We start from the raw sequence: 6,582 nt of genomic DNA on the forward strand, positions 1-6,582 counted from the left end.
CACTTAATTTTACTTTGATTTTGGGTTTGATTGTTGCAATAAAATTTCTAAAGCATGAAACCTTGTCCATCAGTTTCTTTCCATAGGCATCATATGGGGAACCCTTCCTATCACATTATTGGTCTCCATGGAGATCGTAATGCTGTTCAACAGATATGAGGGGCTGAATGGACTCCTCCTGTCCTTGTTTAACAGGCTTGTGCAGCTGACTGGCCTCCTGTTATTTCCATGCGGGATTGAGTGTATTCTTGTGTCTCTCTGTGTGAGAGTTGTATGTGTCGCACACCATGCTGACTTGAAACTATTTTCCCTCTCCTTCACTCCCTCTGGATCAATTTCCTGTACGTTCCTCCTTAAAAGCACTACAGAAATTCAAGAAGGCAGCTCATTAACACCTTCTCAAGGGCAACTAGCGATTGACAGTAAATGCCAACCTTGCCAGCAATGGCCACATCAAGACATATGAACATATAAAGAAAGAAAAGGATGGTGAGTAAACCACTCACTGAACGAGAACATAAGAAATAGGAGTAGACCATATGGCCCATCGAACCTGCCCCACCATTCAATATGACCATGGCTGATCCCGGGCTTCAACTCGATTTTCCTGCTGGCTCCCAATCTCTGTAAAGCTCTGAGAGACCAAAACTTTGTCTTAAGCATATTCAACGATGGAGCATCCACAACCGTCTGTGGTCAAGAATTCCAAAGATTCCCTTTGAGTGAAGAAATTTCTCCTCATCTCAGTCCACATGATTGGCCCCTTATCCTCAAACTGTTTGAGGTTCCCCAACCAGTAGAAACAGTCTCTCTGCATCTATCCTATTAAGCCCCTTCAGAATCTTTTATGTTTCAATGAGATCGCCTCTCATTCTTCTGAACGCCAGAGAATGGCCTTTATTGCAAGGGGATTGGAGTACAAGGGTAAGGAAGTCTTGCTACAGTTGGACAGGGTTTTGGTGAGGTCGCATCTGCCCTTGAGAATGAGCTAGTGAGCCACCTCCTTGAATTTCTGTAGTTCATCTGGTGTCTGTGTAGCCATGGTACTGTTAGGGAGGAATGTATAGGAAATTGACCCAGAGGGAGTGAAGGAGCGGCAAAATAGTTCAAGACAGCATGGTGTGCAACACATACAATTCTCACACACACAGGTACACAAGAATACACACAATCCCGCATGGAAATAACAGGAGGCCAGTCAGCTGGCGCAAGCCTGTTAAACAAGGACAGGCGGAGTCCATTCAGCCCCATCACATCTGATGAACAGTGTTACTGTACCCAGGGAGACCAATAATATGATTGGATTAGTCTCCCCATTGTAGAGACCTCCCTATCACATTATTGGTCTCTACATTGGGGAGACTAATCTAGACTGGGTGACCGCTTTGCGGAACATCTTCGCTCAGTCCGCAAGCATGATCCAGACCTCCCTGTCGCTTGCCATTTCAACACTCCACCCTGGTCTTATGCCCGCATGTCCATCCTTGACCTGCTGCAATGTTCCAGTGAAGCTCAACACAAACTGGAGGAACAGCACCTCATCTTCCGATTAGGCACTTTACAACCTTCTGGGCTGAACACTGAGTTCAACAGCTTCAGACCATGAACTCTCTGCTCCATATTTACCCCTCTTTAAATCTATTTTTTAATTTAATTTTTATTTATTTTTTATCCTTTTTCCTCCCACCCACAGGGCCATCGGTCACTTGTTCCTTTGTTGTGCTTTCAGAGCACTGACCCTTGTTCTGCTATTAAAACATTCTGCTTTCTTACCTGAATGCCACTGTCATCACCTTCTTTAGTCTTTACCACTACCGTTAACACTCCCTTTTTCTCATTTCTGCTCAATTCACCCTCCTCTAACATCCCTTCATCATCTCTCACTCTTCCCCTTTTCCACTGTCTCTCACTCTCTCCTCTTTCCTACTCTCTCTCTTTCTCTCCCTCTCTTCTTTCCCACTCTCCGTCACTGCTCCCCTTATCCACTCTGTCTCCCTCACTCTCCCGTTTTCCCACTGTCTCACTCTCCCTTCTTTCCCACTCTCTCACTCCCCCCCTTTCCCACTTTGTCTCTCACCCTCCCCGTTTCCCACTCTGTCTCTCTCACTTTCCCCCCTTTCCTACCCTCTATCTCTCACTCTCCTCCCTTTATCCCTTCACCGTCGTATCGAAATCCTGGAACTCCCTCCCTAACAGCACCGTGGGTGTATCTACACCACAGGGACTGCAATGGTTCCATAAGGCAGCTCACCACCACCTTCTCAAGGGCAACTATGGATGGGCAATAAATGCTGGTGCAGATAGGCGAAGCCCACAACATGTGAATGAATATAAAAAAAATATCCCAGCCCACACCAAAATATTACCCCATGTGCCCTCCAAAAAATTCCCACCATCAGCACCTTTAACCCAGGTTCTTTCGCAATCATTACACGTTAAAATCAAAGTTGCCGATTCTTTTTCAGAGCTATTCCCATGCCGTTCAGTAAAAGGCAATTTCTTTTTAGCGAATAATAAGAATTCCTCAAATTGCTGTTGGCTGCCAGGAGCGTATCCCTGACCAACATTACCTCAAACTCTATGGCTCCACAGTTTCATTTCATCATTTATCTCATTTGGCACTTTGCCAAAATACTTTTTATCTTTCTTTCCGGTGCGATGGATCACAAGCTTCACCAACTCATGGGTTCCAACAACCCTCTGGACCCTTTCTCCCTTTCACTTCTTTCTGGCCCTCAAATTTCCTCCACTCTCACTCCTTGTCGGGTATTCACAATATCCTCTGACCTCCCCCTCTCTGAACACTGTCGTCAGCAAAGGCCCCACCTTCATCCCCTGACACCCTCACCTCAATGAATTTTGAGCTCTTCCATCACCTCCAACTTCGTGCCCCTTGTTTTGACCAGGGTTCCTAATGTCTCTAAATAGACCCTCTTACCCATCTCTGATATTCCACCTCCAACCCGGCCCCTCTCTCTGGCTTCTTACCCTCTCCAGATCTTCTCGCTGAGAACTTCTGGTGTGCCATTGGCTGTCTTAATTTCTCTGCTCCTTGCACTCACTCTAACCCTGTTTCCTCTGAATGTGTAGCACTCTGTTCTTGTGAACCGTAACACCATCATCAAATCCGCTGGCAAGCATGGTGCTGCTGTTGTTTGGCATACTGAACTCTACCTAGCAGTGGCCAAACACCAACCCTATGACATTCCCGCCCCCTCCTCCCTTCGAATTATGACCCCACTACTGAACATCAAGCCGTTGTGTCTAGGACTGTCACTGACCTCATCTCCCCCAGAGATCTTCCCTCCACAGCCTCTAACCTCATATTGTCCTAACCCTGTACATTTCTAACTCCTTCCCAAAATCCATAAACCAGACATCCCTGGTCAACACATTGTTTCAGCCTGCCCCACTGAACTTGATTTCTTCCTATCTCAACTGAATTTCTTTATACCCTTGACCAGTCTCTTCTCATCTACAGCCATGACTCTTCCAATTCTCTATGTCTCTTCAGCAGTTCCCAATTTCCGGGTCTTAAGTGTTTTTACCATGGACGTCCATTGATTGGAATATTGTTTCTCTTGGTCTTTGTCCCCATGATTACATTGATGCAAACAAAGAGTTTTGTTGCAAGAAATATTGCAGTAATTCATGTTTTTACATCATATGATAAACTGTAAGTTTGAGCGGAAACTTGAGAACAAAATTAATTCCTTAAAAGGAGCGCAGATCGGGTCTAGAACACTGATTGAGTGGAAGTCCAATTGGAAACTCTAGGCTACGGTTTCCAGTTCTCTATCAGAAAGGGGCAATAAGACCATAAGACCATAAGATGTAGGAGCAGAAGTAGGTCATTCGGCCCATTGAGTCTGCTCCGCCATTCAATGAGATCTTGGCTGATCTGATCCTCAACTCCACTTTCCTGCTGTTGCGGAAATCGGAGTGATCCCTCAGACCCAGGAGGTTTGTCTCGGAAGCCTTTTATTAAAATTGTGATATCACGGAGAGCCCAGCAGCTTAAAGTGGAGCTAGCTGACACTCTGCCTAACACATCTTTACACACATAGATATAACAAAAGGTTCGTGACAGAAACTTGGGCAATTACAATGGTTTCAAATGGCTTCAAAGGATAGTGACCAGTGTCAATGATTTAACGATTAGACAGGACAATGTCAATGGTTCAGCAAATAGATAGTGTTAATGGTTACATATCCTGGGCAATGCACACACAATAGTTTTTTTCTCTTAGATTTTGCCACTGTTTCTGACATCTGGAGCCCCTTAGTCTGGAAAGGTAGCACTGGCCCTTTGATTTGCTAATTTATGTGCTGACTGTGTGACTGTTCGGGGACTTTCTACAGTAATTTCATTATACATGGATTTTAAGTTTATTTCTCTCACAAGTATAGATGTATTTTATTCTTCCACACCTGCCTTTCCCCCATAACCCTTGATTCCCTTATCGATTAAAAATCTGTCTATCTCAGCCTTGAATATACTTAATGACCCAGCCACTACAGCCCTCTGCGGTAAATAATTCCATTGATTAACTACCCTCTGAGAGAAGAAATTCCTCCTCATCTCTGTTTAAATGGGCGACCCCTTACTCTGAGGTTATACCCTCTGGTCCTAGAGTCTCCCACAAGGGGAAACAACCTCTCAGCATCTAGCTTGTCAAGCTACCTAAGAATCTTATATGTTTCAATAAGGTTGCCTCTCATTTTTCTAAACCCCAATGAGTACAGGCCCAACATACTCAACCTCTCTTCATAAGAAAATCCCTCCATACCCAAAATCAACCTAGTGAACCTTCTCTGGACTGCCTCCAATGCCAGTATATCTTCCTTTATATAAGGAGACCAAAACAGCTCATGGTATTCTAGGTGTGATCTAACTAGTGCCTTGTATAGTTTTAGCAAGACATCCCTGTTTTTGTATAAATACAAGTTCTTGCTTTCTAATGAAAATAAAGTTAACAATTTGAAAAAGGAAATAATTCTATGATTCTGATTTAATTTGAGAAATAACTATTGCCAATCTGAGGTAACTAGGCTCAATAGACTATGGTGGATCTCATCTGCCTCCCTCAGTTACACCGTCCAGTGCTGATTACTGATTGGTCAGCAGGGATGAAAGTTCACATAAACTATTCAATATCTAAGGTTGCAACCCATAACCACTGGCTAGCAGAGATCACCGAAGAGCAACATTTTCCCAAGGTAGGGCCAGCAACAGCAAGAGGTGAGTTTGCACTGTCTCCCGGTAGGAATTGCTTTGTGAGGAAACTGCGTCTTGATTTTATATAATCAAAGCCCCGGAGTCTCGCCTGTTCCACTCGGGGCTGCAGTTTTAACATTCTCATCCTTGCTTTCAAATCTCTCCCTGGCCTGCACCCAACCTCCCCCACACCACCCCCTCCTTATTTCTGTAACCTCCTTCAGCCCTATAACCCTCCGAGATCTGTGCACTCCTTCAGATCCAGCCTCTTAGCGCTTCCTTTCCTCTCCAGCCTCTGCTCCTCTTTGCCTCCTATCCCCTACCCTTTCTCTTACCTCCTCCCCTTCCAACCCCATGACTCTCCCTACCCCTGCCCTCATCTCCTTCACACAGTACAGTTACCTGCACTTATATTATAGCACACCTGATTATAGAGGTTGGAACATATTGCCACAATAACTAGTGTGGTGTGGAAATCCATTTTAAAATAAAGCTTTGCCCTTTATTTGTACTGACATATAAAAATAGTTTGTCTTGAATCCAACATTTATAATTTACAGTTAATGGGGTTTAACAAAACAAATCATGATATAGATTACAGCTGCAACATTATCTGGAACCATGTATCAATTTATTACAAAGATAAAAGCAAAAAAGTAAAAACTGGGTAATAAGAGTACTGGTCCGAACTGGTCTTGTATACCTTAAAATGGAACACCAGCAAAAACTGGGGAACAAGAGTACTGGCCTGAACGGGTCTCGTTTCCTTAAAATGGAACACCAGTAAAAATTGGGTAATAAGAGTACGGGTCCAAACTGTTTTTTTCTTCTGGGTGTGTCTTTAAGATCCTAAAGGGGTTTGATATGGAATGCAGCTAAGATTATCTCAGTTATGGGGGGCTCAATATTAGCAGCCATCAATTTAATATTGTCATCAATAAATCTAGAAATTCAGGGAATACTTTTTTACTCACGGAGTGGTTAAAATATGGAACATACTATTGACATGAAAAAACAAAAACAGAATTGTTCTGTCGAAGGGTCATGAGGACTCGAAACGTCAACTCTTTTCTTCTCCGCCGATGCTGCCAGTCCTGCTGAGTTTTTCCAGGTAATTCTGTTTTTGTTTTGGATTTCCAGCATCCGCAGTTTTTTTGTTTTTATATGCTATTGACATGGATTGGTTAATATGAATAGGAGAGATGAATATGAGGGGAAGCTAGGTATGACATGAATGGAATAGAGATAGGATAGGTCCTGTAAGATGAATTCTGGTGATGGGAGATCATGTGGAGAATTAACCAGTCATGGACCAGCTGGCAGAATAGTTTGTTATTCTATTAATATACAACATTTATTTATTT

Source organism: Carcharodon carcharias, chromosome 29 (genome assembly GCF_017639515.1).
Source record: "Carcharodon carcharias isolate sCarCar2 chromosome 29, sCarCar2.pri, whole genome shotgun sequence".
Taxonomy (NCBI): domain Eukaryota; kingdom Metazoa; phylum Chordata; class Chondrichthyes; order Lamniformes; family Lamnidae; genus Carcharodon; species Carcharodon carcharias.